Here is an 18,073-nt window from a genome sequence, read left to right on the forward strand (position 1 = left end):
CAGCACAGCATTTGATCCACTTTCTGCTTTGCATCAACAGGAGTTCAGAGATACCACACGGAAACAGGCCCTTCGGCCCATCGAGTCCATGCCGACCAGCATGTTGGGCACTATCCTAATCACTAGGGACAATTTACACTTTTACCAAAGCCAATTAACCTACAAAAATCCGTACATCTTTAGAGTGTGGGAGGAAACTCTGCCATCCCAGACTGATTCCTGGGATGGCAGGACTTTCATATGAAGAAAGACTGGATAGACTCGGCTTGTACACGCTAGAATTTAGAAGATTGAGGGGGGATCTTATAGAATCTTACAAAATTCTTAAGGGGTTGGACAGGCTAGATGCAGGAAGATTATTCCCGATGTTGGGGAAGTCCAGAACTAGGGGTCACAGTTTAAGGATAAGAGGGAAGTCTTTTAGGACCGAGATGAGAAAATCAATTTTTACACAGAGAGTGTTGAATCTGTGGAATTCTCTGCCACAGAAGGTAGTTGAGGCCAGTTCATTGGCTATATTTAAGAGGGAGTTAGATGTGGCCCTTGTGGCGAAAGGGATCAGGGGGTATGGAGAGTAGGCAGGGATGGGATACTGAGTTGGATGATCAGCCATGATCATATCGAATGGCGGTGCAGGCTCGAAGGGCCGATTGGCCTACTCCTGCACCTATATTCTATGTTTCTATGAAACCGGAGCACCCGGAGAAAACCCACACGATCACAGGGAGAACATACAAACTCCGTACAGACAGCACCTTTAGTCAGGATTGAACCCGGGTATATGGCGCTGTAAGGAAGCAACTCTACCACTGTGCCGACATCTCGTTGTAAACTTTAACCCTTCTACCCAAAGTTCCCATATTCAAAACAAGGAACTGCAGATATCGATTTACAATTAAAAAAAACCACACAAAGTGCTGGAGTAACTCAACTAGTCAGGCGGCATCTCTGGAGAACATAGATTGACGACGTTTCAGGTCAGGAGAATGGTCCCAACCTGAAACAGCACCTATCTATTTTCTCCAGAGATGCTGTCTGACCTGCTGAGTTACTCCAGCACTCTGTGTCCTTTTTACCCAAATTTACCAATTTCATTGACAAATTTAGTGTCTAGATTACTTGTGTGAGTGTAACTCCTACAACTCTAAGGAAGCTCAACATCTTTCCTCAGGCTGGAAGAAACAAAGTGCTGGAGTCACTCAGCGGGTCAGGAAGCATCTTTGGAAAACATGGATGGGTGACGTTTCGGGTCAAGACCTTGCTTCAGACGAATTGTGGGGGAGGGGAAGAAAGCTGAGAAAAGGGAGAGAGGCTGGAATTGGAACAGCATGGCAAGGAATAGTTTGACACTGGTGAGGGTTTTTTTTAATAGATAAATGGCTGGAACAAAGGCTAAGGAATAGGAGTTTGAAGAGTTACATATTGTGAAGGCAGAGCGAGGAAAGTAGCGGGGGGGGGGGTGCGGGGGCAGTTGGAGTGGAGACCGTCCAGGAGGGGTCACATGGGAGGGAAGGGGGGGGCTGAGTGGGAGACCGAGGAGGAGGGGGGGGGGGGGGGGTTAGTCAGAGGGCACCTAAAATTGTAGAATTCATTGTCCTTGGCTCATTGCTCACACTACCTGCTCAATGATAGTCCATACACCATTCTAAACAATCATTGATGACTCTACACAATGTAGCCACTGGGCCACCAGTGGTGCTGCATCTACAACATACACTGCCATTCCTCATGTGGGGTCGCTCCAAAGCCTCTATTAAACCCATGAACTGTACCGAGACCGTCAAGTTGTGTTCCCTGCGGGTTTCATACCCCATCTTGATTTGGAAACATTTAGCTACTGCTGGAACTCCCTCCCCAGTAACACTGGAACACCTTCACCAGCAGGACCGCAGTGGTTTAAATCCTCAACTCATCACTATCTTCGCGGGGACAATTAGTCCTCATGAAAGGGTATTTGACCAGAGAAGTGAACCATTTCTCCTTTCTGAAGAAGGGTCTTGACCCGAAACATCATCCATTCCTTCTCTCCAGAGATGCTGCCTGTCCCGCTGAGTTACTCCAGCATCTTGTGTCTATCTCCTGTGTTGCATTTTTTTTTTTTACTTGAATAAAGTCTATTTTGAATTTATTTTTTAAATCTCTGGCGTTAAGGAATAGGGGTGACATTTCGGTGTTTGCAGCATCTTGTGTTTTCGTCATTACCATTTGGTATAAGCGCTGCTAAGATGGAGTTGTCAGGTTAGTTAGTTTAGTTTATTGTCACGTGTCCCGAGGTACAGTGAAAAGTTTCTGTTGCGTGCTAACCAGTCGGCGGAAAGACAAAACATGATTATAATAGAGCCTTCCACTGTGTACAGATACAGGGGTGGCTGACGGTGAGGGTGAGGTGCTTGGAGGTGGAAGGTGGAAGACTGCCAAAACTTCTAGGAGTGCATCCACAATGAGCTAGCAGTCCTACCCGCAGATCCTTTGTGAAATGAGTTGGGATTATCTCAGAACAATGCCTGGTGTTCCACTGAGATTATGAATAAGGCAGAATGATGAGAAAGAGTGCGAACATTATGCTACAGACAACTGTATTATCCCTGACCTGAATGTGCCTCATGTTGGGAATTGGAAATGGGAAAGGATTCAGTTTGCTTTAGCGAATATTCCATGGGAGGTGGGTCTGAAATTCACAAATATATAAACTAACGATAATCTGTGTGCATTAACATTAGCAACTATGAAACACAATCATACATATCTAGGCTTCTCGCACACACTCACAACAATAAGATCACATATTAGGTCTCTCATAGATGGCACTATGAGTAAATTAAAAACATTATTTCTAATTGTGTACATACAGTGAATTTTTATCTTTTCAGACACCAAGAGTCTAACGTTCTGAAAAAAATGGTTGTTGGAAGCGGTGGAGGCATGACGGTTTCCATGGCGATAAGGAGACACAGGCCTAGTTTCTGCATTATCTGGAGCCAGAGGAAAATTCCTGGAAAGCTATTTAGTTTTGTCAGGACAGGCACACCACAGTGATGCAATATGCTGCATTTAAATTTCCAACCTGTTGGAAGGCCATCATAATTGATAACAAAAACCTTGTTGTCAATCTAGATTCATCTATGTTAATTAAAAATTAATGAGAACAGCTCTATCGAAGACTGAAGTGTTTAGTTTAGTTTATTGTCACGTGTACCGAGAAACAATGAGAAGCTTTGAACTCATAAGGAGGAGGAGCCATCTTGGTGAACGGCTGCTAGCAGCAGCCGTCCATCTTAAATTCGTTTTTTTTTAGTTTTTAGTGAGTCCTGTTTTTTTGTTTGTAGGGGATTTGGTCTTTTAATGTGGGGGGGTAGGTGTTACTTTATTTATAGGTCCCTACCTGGTCGGTGTGGCAGCCTTTTTTCCGGGCTGCCCGTCGACCCGTCGTCGTGGCCTACCAGCGGGCTTGGAGCGCCGTTTCTTGGCGGGAACCACCCAGCACCTCGGCCTGCGTGGCGGCACTGCATTGGAGCGCTGGAGCGGAGCGGGCGATGCCTTGCCTGGGTCGCCGCGCTGGAGCTCTGGCGAGCTGGACCGCCGTGAGCAACATCTCCGGGCTGCGGGTTTGCGGAGCGGAGAGGCGGCGTGCGTAGAGGCGGCAAGGCGGCAGTGCGGAGAGCGGGCGCCGACTTTTTCATCTGGAGCCTGGGAGCGCCAAACCGACGCGGCCTTGTCGGCTTCGGCAGCCGCGGGCTCCAACCAAGAAGCGGCCGTTCCAAGTGGCCCAGCCGCCGAAAGGACTCTCCCGACGCCGGGGCAAGACCACCCGGTGAGAACGGCCAGGGACATCGGGCCTCCGTAGAGGCAACTGCGGTGGCCCCAATAGGCCTGACTTTGGGGTGAACATGGGGTGGGGACTGGACATTGTGCCTTCCTCCACAGTGCTATCCACTGTGGGGGGATGATTTTTTTTTTGTCTAACTGTAGTCTTGTAGGTCTGTGTCCAAGATGGCTGCCGTGAAGAGAGAGTGGACGCTGGCACGATTTGGTTGCCGCTGCTCTCTCTTCACACTGTGTTTTTGATTTTCTGTTTTTGGATTGAATTCTGTTTTTAATTTGTGTCATTGTGATGTCTTTAATTACTTGTTTTACTCCGATTATATGTTTTTATTCCGATTACTATGTAAGGTGTCCTTGAGATTTTGTATGAAAGGCGCCCATTAAATAAAATTTATTATTATTATTATTAACTTGAACACTTTGAATAGGGAACTATAGAGTGCATGGATCTGCCTTCCATCCCTGATCTGAGTTTAATATCTTGAGCCAGTGGTGATGTTACATTTAAGTGGCAGCACAGTGATGCAGCTGATAGAGCTGCTGCCTCACAGCGCCAGAGACACAGGTTCGATCCTGACCTCTGGGTGCTGTCTGTGTGGAGTTTAGATGTTTTCCCTGTGACAGCGTGGGTTTCCTCTGGGTGCTCCAGTTTCCTCCCACATCCCAGACTTGTGGGTTTGTAGGTTAATTGGCCCGCTGTAAATTGCCCCTAGTGCGTAGGGAGTGGATGAAAAAGTGGGATAGCATTGAACTAGTGTGAACTGGAGATCGGCGTGGAGTTGGTGGCCCAAATGGTCTATTTCCATGCTCTATCTCTAAACGAAACTAAACGCCACACAGTGTTGCAGGACAAGTGGAAAGGGAGTTGCTTGGTGATCTTTCCTGCTATAATTCTAACCCTAATAACTGCAAGGCAGAAAGTAAACATGGTGAAAGGAATGACATAACAAGAGACCCCAGAAGGGCAAACTTACTGAAGTAGGGTCTCGACCCAAAACTTCACCCATCCCTTCACTACAGAGAAGCTGCCTGTCCCACTGAGTTACTCCAGCATTTTGTGTCTATCGTTACTGGAAATTCTGCTTCATTTAACTGTGGCATTTGTTTGGTTTTTTTTACATTTTGGAATTCATATCCGTAGAGAAACTAAGCAGTTTCAGGGCAGCTGTTCTGTCAGTAAATAGACAGGAGTAGAATAATGAATGGATATTGAGGAGGATGCATATTTGGCCAATGCAAACCTTAAATTTGTAAGTAGCTCACCAACAGGTATCCAAATGCACCGACTATTAATGGGAGTGCGGCTGTTGGACCGAGATTGCAAGTATAGATCAAAACTCTTGGGAGGATTTTGTGGATTAAAAGCTCCCATAAATGTTCAATGTGCTATCTCCAGCCTCACTCATCCCACCTCACACACAGAACAATTGTTGAAAATGTCTCAACATAATCGGCATCTTCAGGAGAGAACAATTTATTAAACATTGTTTAGTTTAGTTCAGTTTAGTTTAGAGACCAGTGATCCCCGTACACTCACATTATCCTAAACTTTCGGGACAAATTATAATTTTTACCGAAGCCAATTAACCTACAAATCTGTGTGTCCTTGGAGTGTGGGAGGAAACCGGAGCACCCAGCGAAAACCTTTGCAGTCATGGTGAGAAGGTACAAACTCCATACAGACAGCAGGCGTAGTCAGGATCAATCCCGGGTCTCATGTGCTGTAAGGCAGCAACTCAACCACTGCGACACCGTGCTTTGCAAATTAAATCCCCTTCTCAATTGGGACCTAAATTGGATAAATATCTCGAAAGCAGGAAACATTGTGCGTGTCCATTATACGGAACAGAGTGTGTGCTTGCCACAGAATCAGGCTTTCTTATTATTATTATTCCACTGCCGCTTCCTCCATTCAATTCCTTCCATTTTCCAAATTACTAATTCGCTTGGGACTGTTGTCACCTTTTGCTACCCCAGTTTAGAATGGCCAATTCTTCTGAGAAGTGTGAATACAACCAAAACAGCTGTAAAATTCATCTGATGAATACTTAGTTGAAAAACTATTTTCAACGGCAAAAATAGTTTTCAACTGAGCTAATGTGGATCAGAAGATCACCATTATTCAAAGCACCACTGCCTTGCCTAGAAAATATCAAATTCAGCCACATGTTATCCTCTCAAAATCCATATTAGTCCGACCAATGAATAGATGTGGAATAATATAACTTTTGGGATAATATAATAGTTAACTTGGCTTTGTAATTTACAGGGTCTGTCCCACTTACGTGATTTTTTCGGCGATTTGCCGGCACTCGCCATAGTCGCAGCAGGTCGCCGAAAATTTTCAACATGTTGAAAATCCAGCGGCGACCAGAAAAAGGTACGACTCTTTGAGCGACCACTCACAACCAAACAGGCGTCACCACGACCGTACGGGTGACGGCTGTATGGTCGTGAGTAGTCGCCCAAAGAATCGTACCTTTTCAAAGTCGCCGCTGGATTTTGAACATGTTGAAAATTTCGGCAACCTGCGGCAACTATGATGGTCGCCAAAAAATATCATGTAAGTGGGACAGGCCCTAAGGTGTAATCTTATTTTAAAAACCTCTGACACACACACAGTCTATATAATTGCAAGTTGCATAATTGCAAATATAACTGGTGTAATACATACATACAGACAGGCGACATATCACTTGAGACCCTATATACCATCTTCATTTTTAGATAAGTCCAAAATAACCTACAACATAGTTTGAAGAGAAGAACATTTGCCCATTTTTATGGTCAACATTTCTTCCCTGACCATTACCTATAAAATATATGAACTGGTCTGCCATTCACTTAATTGTACGCGCACGACTTCAACAAGTCACCACCTGCAATAAACTATGGAATACGCCATCAATGTGGTGAATTGCTGCAGAAATGTCAGGGCAAACGTTAAATGCAGTCGGTTTCCAGAAATTAAGCCAAGAGGATCTACCAGTGTGCCATCATAGTTATAATTGTAGCATGATTCAGTGGAGAGACTGTGATGTACATACCTCTGTGCCTCCACGCACTCACACACGTATGAACACACACACCCACACACAATACAATAAAAAAGCATTCCAATGGTTTGCAGTAAGAACTTGGAATTGGGTGGTGGAGGCGTTTGCTGTAACATTTGGGAAAGATTTAGTCAGTACTCAACCTGCCAAAGCATAGCAGGCCAAGGACAAAATGCTGGTAAATGGGATTAGTATAGTGGCAAATTGGCGGAATGGACACGTGGTCGCTGCCTCAAAAAGGCAGCCAAAATAGTAAGATTAAACGAGAACTTACCAGTTTGAAGTTTGATCTTGATTTTATGAGGAGTTACGATGAGCGATTACGTGAAGAAGGGCCGTCCGTCTGCGTGCGCGTCAATCTTCAAAGCAGCAGTGTTAAATCACAGATAAAAAGAAGACCTGAGAATAGTAAGATTGAAGAAACTAGAACTTCCATGTGACCTTGATAGTATGAGGGTGGGAGCGGTGGGCACGTAATCGCTCATCGTAACGCCTCATAAAATCAAGATCAAACTTCAAACTGGTAAGTTCTCGTTTAATCTTACTATTTTACTTCGGAGTCACGTGAGTGACTACGTGAAGATTTCAAAGCTCTATGATTTTACGCCGGTTACGAATCCAGGCGTCACACACTGAATGGATTGACCATGGATGCGTGTAATCATTAAAGCATTCAGACATTACGTAGTTAAGTAAGGACACTGATGCTTTAAATGAAAGAAAAGTTTTTAAAAACTAGTTTCCCCTCCCAACCTTGGGGGTAAACTATGGGACAGAACTTAAAATGATACGTGCAAACACCCCCAGTCCGGTAATAGGTTTGTTATAAAACCGGTGGACCGTTATTTCATTCGTCCATCCTGCAGCCACTAGGATGTTGTCAAAAGGCACGTCCATTGCTCTTGCTGCCGACGTAGATGCAGCCCTGGTGGAGTGAGATTTAACCATATGAACGTTCACTCTGTTACCGCCATTACCCCCTTTGACCATCTGGAGATGGTTTGTGTTGACACCTTCTGGTCTGTTCTGAGCCTCTGTGGTTCTCCGTAACTCTCAGATAGTGGTGTTAGTATGTTACCACACACACAACCGTAGGTCCTCTGGATATGCCAAGAACTGGATCTCCATCCCTGGCATTCCTGGCCTGCTATGTTTATATCAGGTTCCTGATTACGAATGTTATGTTGTTCACATTGGTGGTCATGTGGTCCAACCGTAGCTTTTGCAGTGTCTGGACTCTTTGTCAGCATACCACCTTCAGGGTTAGTTATAGGCGGTCCCCACTGTCAAAGTAGGGTTAGTACCACGCTCACATCCCATGTCCGTGTACCTTGGTCTTAGAGGTATTAGATTGTAAATTCTCTTCATGAATTTTGTTGTAAAGGGGTGCATTCCTATCGACCTATGCCCTGCTTGCAGCATCAGATAGGAGGAGAGTGCGCCTCTGGCACTATTGATTGCACTATAACTTTGTTTATAGTTATAGTACAGAGTTGATAGGAAAATCCAAGACATCTGTTATCCGAACTGTGTTGTATTTGTTCGGACAGTCTTATGTCTTGAAATGGCCTCCTCAGAATCTGCAGACCAACAAGTTAATACGTTAGTGTAGTGGATGATTACTCCCTGTAACTGGGTTCACTAGGAGGTCCCTGCTCTTGGGTACAGCCATAACTGGCTGGACTATAGTTCCCAACATTTTTGGGGACCAGGCTTGAGTAGGCCAATCTAGCACTACCAATATGCCTGTGGCTTAGTCTTGCTTGATTTTGGTCAAGCATCGGTTTGTGAGACAATTTTGCGGAAAGCATGCATAAACAATCCTCCCCAATTGAGGGAGAAAGCATCCACTGCCTTTGTTCCTGGATCCTGCTTGCAGGACACATATCTGGGTAACTGATGGTTTAGTCTAGATGCAAATAGATCAAATCTGGTATGCCAAATCGTGTAGTTATTTTGTTAAATACTGCCTGATTCAACATCCATTCTGTGTTGTTATTAAACATCCGTGATCCAGCATCTGTCACCGTGTTATATCTACCTCGTAGATTTCCCAAATATTTCTCTTGATACACCAGTGCCAAATGAGGTTCGACAATCTATCGTAAGATACAGATTTTACACCACCCTTGTTAGTGGATATGTGCCACCGCAGTGGTGTTATCAATCTGAATTTGAACAAGCACCGGTTGCACATTGCTACAGAACCCCTTGAGTCCAAATTGTGCCCCCAACAATTCTGGGTAATTGATTCCATGTGTTGGGGAATTACAGACTCCTGCTCATTCCATCTGCCCCCACAGCTCTAGACTGTGTTAGTGGCTCCCCATCCTTAGCCGCTAGCATAGGTCTGAAGAACCCTTGATGGCTTTCAAGCAAATTTACTTTGAGTTTTCTCACGTTTGTTATCCACCGTAGTTATTCAACAAAGGCCTCTGCTGGCAATCCATTGTTTTGCCAATTTTGCCTGCATGGAATCTGAGTGTTCGTTCCTTTGCTCGCTGTAATTCTGGTAATGCAAAGGCCCGTACGTACTGCTGGAAATGCGGCTACTATTTGCCAATTACACTCGCTGTTTACCTGATAGATGGCTAGTATTTGACTATCAGGTCATAGCAGGCTTGATTAATATAGTCGTTTGCCCCTAGGCAAAGTCACCAACATATTTACTGTTTTTGATAGTAAATTCTAGGTAATCAATTACCCTTGTAGGTGTCAATTTTGATTTAACTGGATGGATGAGGTAACCAATTCTATCAAACAGGGTTTTGGTTTGCTTTGACTGATGCTTCTGCAAATTCTTGGTGCCTCCAAAATGAAATTGTCCAAATATGCCATTACTATGTGGTTCTGAGACCTTTGTGGACCCAGAATTGGTTTCCGTAGTTTTGTCAATAGTCTAGGAGCTGATGTCAACCCATTTGGCAGATCCATACCATCCAGTTAAACTTCAAATATCTCCTGTTCTTAGTGAATTTACACCGAATAGTACGCATCTTTGAGGTCGATGCATGCCATATGACCATTTTATAGGAAGCTCCTATAAAACAGTAGTTAGACCGTAACAAAATGACTGTTTCTAAAAGTCTATACTGCACAAATGAGTTAAACCTGGATGAAGTGACATCCTCCATCTGTCACATGTCCTGAATGGCAATCCTGCCCAAAATTACTGGGCCTGCCTCGAAGGCAATTCCAGTCCGAGTTCCAAGTCTGCTTGGAACCTGTGTATGTTGTGCAGTAAAATTATCACGTTATTATCTGGGGTTTTTTTTGGTTTTTAAAAAAAAAAAACAGTTCTGAAATTTCATGTTATTGTCATTTTGAACAAGAACACAAGAGTAAATTACCAACATGTAACTGCTCCACAATCCCTTGTTTCAGTAAACCCAGACCCACCTACCACCATGGCTACCGGTGGTCTTGTGGTAAGCCCAAAGGCCCCTGATGCGGGTTCCTTTTCTCTCCTTGATTGGGAGTAGGACTGGTAAGGAGTGTGGATTCTATGTTTCTCCCGACCTCTGCTTGGGTCTGGTCTGAAAACCTCATCATCCTGAGCCTGCCTTGTAGGACAATTCTGGCCATTATTTTGAGTCTGCCTTGAAAGACGACTCTGATCGTATTTCCGTGCCCAGCTTTCAAGCTACCACCGGATTCAGTGAACCGCTTACCCCCTATGGAGGTGTGGGGTGTGTTGTCGCCTATGCGGATATTCTGCCAACTGCTGGCTCTTGAGGCCATATGCATGCTTCAGTATGTTCATACTTTAAATTCGAGATCAGTTACCTACTGATCATTCACACTCCCCTCCACTGAGAGTGAGGTTCGTAGGCAGCCCTGAAAACAGGTGCTGCCGCAGGCCCCTGAGGATACCTGTGCTGACATGGCCCTTCCAGTGGACCTAAATGAGATTCTAGCTTTAGTCAGACTGAAATGGACCATGAATGCTCCTCTCCTCAGAGCAGGAGACATTTGTGCAGCCCTGAAAACAGGTGCTGCTGCCTGCGGGTTCTCCATAATACCCGGGCTGTCAAGAGCTAGATTCCATCCAGGGAAGCACCCAGTAGAACCTGGATGATTGCAGAAGCACTTATTTTCTGTTTGTTTGTATGGAAGCTTATTATTCCTTTTATGTAAAGCATTTTGGTGTTGACTTAAACAGTGCAATATAAGTAAAACTTACTTACTTATTTCCTTTCTTCTGCTTGTCCCTGGGAAGGTTTCCCCCCCCTCTTCTTTGTACTCTGATTCAGAGTGGTTTCTTCCACATGTGCGAGGCTCCCGGCACCGGCACTGCTGTAGGCCGTGCTGATACTGCTCCCTCCTTTGGAGCAGATCATTGTTGGAGCAACTTCTCCATATGTTGCTCCATGTGGGAGAAGTCGTCCTCAGACGCTCTCCGTTGAGGGAGGGTATCCCTCTTCCCCGGACTCATCTGAGTCAACGGGTTTGTTTAGACTTGCGGGTGGCATTGCGCCCCGCAGGACAACCATGGAGCTCCTGCTCCCGCGCAAAGTCTCCTGCCGATTCTGCTGTCGGCGCTAATGTCGGGAACAAGACCGTCGCCCGCTATTTGGAAAGCTGCGGTCTTCGGCAGCCGACATCCCCGCGGGCCGTCTCCTCGACATCTGGGCTCTGAAAAAAACTTCAAGCCCGAAAGAACGCAGGTAAGTGATTCAACTTTCCTTACCTGCTCATCCCGACGGCCTGGGAGGACTCAATGCCTGCCAGCCCGTCGTGCGTGTTGCGTTCAGACGTAATGACGTGCACGCAGACGGACGGCCCTTCTTCACGTAGTCACTCACGTGACTCCGAAGTAAAATCATCAAAGACCCACACCATCCTGTCCACTCATTCATTTCACTATTGCCATCAGGAAGAAGGTACAGGAGCCTGAAAACTGTAACGTCCAGGTTCAGGAACAGCTTCTTCCCTGCAGCCATCAGGCTATTAAACACAACAACAAATAAGCTCTGAGCTCTGAACTGCAAAAGACTATATTATTATTGCACTATATTTGATATATATTGAATTTGTTTTACTCTTCGCCCGTTATGTACTATGTTTACATATTCACATATTCTGTTGTGCTGCAGCAAGTACGAATTTCATTGTCCCGTCCAGGACATATGACAATAAAACACTCTTGACTTGGGTTGAATGACCTGTTCTACGTAGTTTTTTTTACGTAGAGGGTTTTTAGCGCCTGGAACGTGCTGCCGGGGGTGGTGGATGAAGCAGATAGTGGTATTTGTACCACGTTTGGAAAGGCATCTAGAGATGCAGGGATTGGAGAGATGCAGGTTATGTGCAGGTAGATAGGTGATGATCTTGGCATCATATTTGGCACAGACATGGTGGGCCGAAGGGCCTGTCCTTGTGCTGTGCTGTTCTATATTCGATGCTCAACGGGCTTCAGAATAAAAGCGACTTAATTAACTGATTACTGTCAATGTATAATATTGAAAACCAGCACATTTTGCATGTATTTGCCGTACTGTTATTTCTGTGCACTTTATTCAACAATGTTAGATTAGATATGCATGGGTTATCTGTATATTACGGCAAATAATGATCTATTATAACTGTACCCACTCAAGTAAATATTCACCACTGAATAATACAAGTGCGAACTACGCTGGATTTATTAAGCCGAAAGGGAAGGTGACAAGGAAATTAAAGCAAACAAAAAAATAACATGAGATTGGAAACATAATTGGGAACCCAAAGATGATTACCTGTGTAGGAAGAGTACACCTTGAAGGCTATTTATATATTGAGACAAAAGGCTAATGTACATTGTATTTCATACCCTTGGCTGAGTTGTTAGCAAGGAAGAGGATGCTCTTGAAACCTCAGTCGTTGTGAAGACAATAGAGATAATGAACAGGGAGGAGCTGCGGAACTGGAGATTCTAGAAATATTGATAATGCTTATAGTGACGTTTCCTGGGCTATATGGAATGCAATTATTTTGAGAGTGAACGTGGGGTTTGCAGAAGGGCCAGCCGCAATCTTCAATACAGGGGGAGGTGCCAGTGGAATGGAATGTGGCAAATGGGACACCACTGTCCAATTCAGGGGCCAGATACAAGTTAGACACAAAATGCTGGAGTAACTCAGCGGTGTAGGCAGAATCTCTGGAGGGAAGGAATGGGTGAAGTTTCGGGTTGAGCTCCTTCTTCAGACTGAGAGTCAGGGGAGATAGTAAAGTGGAGATATGGAAGGGTAAGGTGTGAGAATGACAGATCAAAGCAGACGTTGATCAAGGAAATGGACAATGGTTCTCATTGTCGGCTGAGGGGAAGGTGACAACGGGGTATACAAACAGTAAAATGAATCAGGAGGACAGTGAAACTAGTCGGAGAACTAGGCTGGGTGAGGGACGGAGAGAGTGGGAAAGCAAGGGTTACTTGAAGTTAGAGAAGTACAAGCTGGTTGTTAAACCTTGATTGTGGGAAACATTTAAATGTAGTAAATCGGAGCAAAATGAAAAGGGAGGTCCAGGGAAGGTTATTGAAGGCAAATCTTGATGTTTGACTGATTGATATATCGATTACATGTCGGCTAGGCAGCACATGGAAAACCATGCAATTTTCCTCCTCTTACTTAGGAAAAGATAGTGCATTGTAGGCAGTCCAGAACAGATTCACAGCATTAATCCCTGAGATGAGAGGATTTCCTGCAATGGATGACTGAAAGTTACATCTGTATTCTTTGGAGTTTAGAAGAATGATGGTGATCTGTTTGAAACATGAGATCCTAAGACAGAACGATAACATGTTGTGATGTTTCTACCAGTGGGAGAGCATCAATCAAGGGGACACGGGCTATGGGGGCTAGACCACAGGTGGTATTAAAAGAGTATGTTTATAAAGATATGAAAGATTACGGGTGCTGCCTGTACGGAGCTCGTACATTCTCCCCGTGACCTGCGTGGGTTTTCTCCGAGATCTTTGGTTTCCTCCCACACTCCAAAGATGTACAAGTTTGTAGGTTAATTGGCTTGGTATAAAGTAAATTGCCCTTAGTGTGTGTAGGGTAGTGTTAATGTGAAGGGTTCATTGGAGGACTCAGTGGGCCGAAGGGCCTGTTTCCACACTGTATCTCTCAACTAAGCGAAACTAAAGTTTGGCAACCTGAAGGGGACTGGCACAGAAGGGGACTTGGCCGTGAACATATTTAATGGTTGGACAGACTTCAATGCAGACACACTACACAAATGCACAGTTATAACGGCGTTTTTAAATAGGAATATGTAGATAAACTATTAGTGGATAGTTCTAAGGACCTAGAAACACAAGCCTGTGCATGGAAACAGACAGGGGACAATGTGAAAAAAATCTATTATTTAAAGAGGGCAAACATCTGATAGTTGAAAGTGATGGGAAACACAGGTTTCCAAAAAAGAATTGGATAGACACTTGAGGGAAAGTAACATAGGTAATTTGAATTTCACTGGACCTTCAATTGGTTCATGTGACAACAAACTGACCTTGAAACCTTGAAACCTAGGCCTAAAATGGAATTAGACTGACTAGATCATTTTACAAAAACGTCTTCCTTCTGTGTCATAATGCTTCTGCAATTCACTTAATTCATAGTATGTTGGGCATTGTTCACGTAACAATGTCTACATACCCTTTCAATCTTTTCTCCTCGTGCTTTTTGAAACTGTGAACATTATAATGCACTTTAATGCTTTGCAATTCTATTCCTCTAAAATGAGCCACATAGAGTTTGATTTGCTTCTGGTGCCACTGCAGAGAAGCAGAGTCTTGACAAATGGTCTTAATCTCACTGAGGAGGTAGACAGTGGGGTTTGATTTGCTTTCAGTGGCCTCATAAACCTTTGTTTACCCGTCTGTACTCTCGCATTACCCTGCACTTCCACCCTCCCAGAGAGAGACAGATACAGAGACAGAGACAGAGACAGAGACAGAGCGCGAGAGAGAGCGAGAGACAGAGCGAGAGACAGAGCGAGAGAGAGAGCACGAGAGAGAGAGAGAGAGAGAGAGAGAGAGAGAGAGAGAGAGAGAGAGAGAGAGAGAGAGAGCGAGAGCGCGAGAGAGAGAGCGAGAGACAGAGAGAGAGAGAGAGCGAGAGAGAGAGACAGAGAGCGAGAGCGAGAGAGAGAGAGCGAGAGAGAGAGAGAGAGAGAGCGAGAGAGAGAGAGAGAGAGAGAGAGAGGGGAGAGAGAGAGAGTTAGAGAGAGAGAGCGAGAGTGAGAAGAGAGAGATCAGATCTCTCTCTTCTCTCTCCTTCTTTCTCTCTCTCTCTCTATCTCTCGCGCTCTCTCGCTCTCTCTCTTCTCTCTTCTCTTCTCTTCTCTCTGCTCTCTCTCTCTCTTCTCTCTCATTCTTCTCTCTCTCTCTCTCTCTTTCTTTCTCTTTCTCTTCTTTCTCTTTCTCTTCTTTCTCTTTCTCTTTCTCTTCTTTCTCTTTCTCTTTCTCTTCTTTCTCTTTCTATTTCTCTTCTTTCTCTTATTTCTCTTTCTCTTCTTTCTCTTCTTTCTCTTTCTCTTCTTTCTCTTCTTTCTCCTCTTTCTCTTTCTCTTTCTCCTCTTTCTCTTTCTCCTCTTTCTCTTTCTCCTCTTTCTCGAGGCATCCCACAGTGGTTAAGAACATGAGGGGAAAGAGTATAAAGAGAGTTAAAGAATAAAAGAGAGACACAAAACAAATATGTTAAAGATTAAAGGATTTGATGATAGGCAAAAATTCACGTGAAAGGCTCAAGTAACATCAGGATAACTGCTGGGGTTACAAGTGTGAGTCATTTTATTTTCATAATATTTTCTATCAGCCCCAGGCCTTAATTTTAAGAAAAGGCAATAATGAACTCAATCATCACTTAGTGGGGAGGTGCATAGAATAAAATCAGAGAAAAAAGTTAATGGTTTGGCATCTTCAAATGTGAACATAATACAAATGTTGTAACAAACAAGAAACATATTAAACCGGAAGGATATATTATCAACCACTGGCCTCCTGTGGATGCAACATTTGATGTGTAGGAAGGAACTGCAGATGTTGGTTTAAACTGAAGATAGACACAAAATGCTGACAGGCAGCATCTCTGGAGAGAAGAAATGGGTGACGTTTCAGGTCGAGACCCTTCTTCAGACTAGTCAGGGGAAAGGGAAACAAGATATATAGAAGATGAAGTAGAGAAATATAGAACAAACGATGTTCGGCCCTTCTCAAACATCGCAAAGATTCAAAGGACAATTTGCTTTTGGTAACTCACTGTTCCACTGAAACGCCACCCAGCATTCTAGTGAGACACTGAAGTGTATTTTCCCTGAGATACTGCTCTAGACATGAATAACTCTGAAAACTACCCTGAACTTTTCCATAACCAGTTGCGTCCATTTCCCCAGCTGTGCAGTGGTGACTGGAGATCAAGGATCTTCTTGAAGATGTCAGTGAGGCTGCCAAAGCCTTGACACACGTACGGACTGGGAGTTTGCAGAGCAAAGTCTGGAAACGGAAAATCTTGGAAACCACTTGTGTGAGGCTTTCATTTCCTCAGGAATTTCGAACCCTCCACACACAGCCAATGGAGATTTCCTTCAGGCAAGCACAGCAATCAACTTGCAGGCAAGGTCCAACAAACTAACTTTGGGATTGTTCGTTCATACATCCTCTGCAGTTGAGCACATCCTGTGGTGCAGGTTCCCCAGATTGGCATCTCATTTTTTGGTGTGCCTACCTGGTATTGATTGAGATATGATCTTCCTCATTCCCACTAAACAATGTTGGCATCTTAGGCTTAATAGTAAAAACATAGTGAACCCAAGGGGAAATGAGCTAAAATACTTTTGCAGCGAGTGATAATGTGGAATGTGCTGCCTGAAGGCACGGAGGAGGCAGATCCAACAGCAACTTACTGAGGGAAATACCTGAAAAGACACAGCATCCAGTGCTATTAGAAGGAGCAGGGGAATGGAAACAATTGCGCTGCACAGTGGCGCAGCTGGTGGAGCTGCTGTCTCTCAACTCCAGAGATCCTGTTTTGATCTTACCCTCAGGTGCTGAGTGGGGACTTATGCAGGTTCTCCCTGCAACCTGGATCAAGAGTTCAAGAGAGTTTATTGTCATGTGTCCCTGATAGGACAATGAAATTCTCACACCCTTCCTCTTCTCACTGTGACAATACCACCATGCCTTCGTTTTTTTTTCCCCTCATACAGCCTAGAAATTTGCCAGAGACCAGAGCTCGATCCTGACCTCAGGTGCTGCCTGTATGGAGTTTGCACGTTCTCCCTGTGACTGCGTGGATTTTCTCTGGGTTCTCTATTTTATTCCCACATTCTAAAGATGTGCAGGTTTGTAGGTTGATTGAACTGTGTAAAATTGATCCTAGTGTGCAGGAAGTCTTTTCACACAGAGAGTTGTGAGTCTGTGGAATTCTCTGCCTCAGAGGGCGATGGAGGCTGGTTCTCTGGAAATTTTCAAGAGAGAGCTACTTAGGGCTCTTGAAGATAGCAGAATCAGGGGATATGGGGAGAAGGCAGGAACGGGGTACTGATTGGGGATGATCAGCCAAGATCACATTGAATGGCGGTGCTGGCTTGAAGGGCCGAATGGCCTACTCCTGCACCTATTGTCTATTGTTACTGACAGCTGTGGCATTGTGAGATTCAGCCCAGATATACGCTAAACCAGTTGGTGCAACTTTATGCATTTTGAACTAAACAAGATTATACATGCATCATAGAACACATGCATAATAGGACACAATTATAGGAAGGATGTCAACAAAATAGAGAGAGTACAGAGGAGATTTACTAGAATGTTGCCTGGGATTCAACAACTAAGTTACAGAGATAGGTTGAATAAGTTAGGTCTTTATTCTCTGGAGCGCAGAAGGTTAAGGGGGGACTTGATAGAGGTCTTTAAAATGATGAGAGGGATAGACAGAGTTGATGTGATCAAGCTTTTCCCTTTGAGAATAGGGAAGATTCAAACAAGAGGACATGACTTCAGAATTAAGGGACAGAAGTTTAGGGGTAACATGAGGGGGAACTTCTTTACTCAGAGAGTGGTAGCGGTGTGGAATGAGCTTCCAGTGGAAGTGGTGGCGGCAGGTTCGTTGGTATCATTTAAAAATAAATTGGATAGGCATATGGATGAGAAGGGAATGGAGGGTTATGGTATGAGTGCAGGCAGGTGGAACTAAGGGAAAAAAGTTGTT

At 44.4% G+C, this 18,073-nt stretch overlaps 1 protein-coding gene across 3 annotated transcripts in view; it reads right to left on the minus strand.

Moving 5' to 3' along the window:
• The window catches only part of pknox2 (PBX/knotted 1 homeobox 2), a 403,962-nt gene that overhangs the window by 39,724 nt on the left and 346,165 nt on the right, over nucleotides 1-18,073 (minus strand). The window lies entirely within an intron of this gene.

This window comes from Amblyraja radiata, chromosome 33, assembly GCF_010909765.2.
Source record: "Amblyraja radiata isolate CabotCenter1 chromosome 33, sAmbRad1.1.pri, whole genome shotgun sequence".
In the NCBI taxonomy this organism is placed as follows: Eukaryota; Metazoa; Chordata; class Chondrichthyes; order Rajiformes; family Rajidae; genus Amblyraja; species Amblyraja radiata.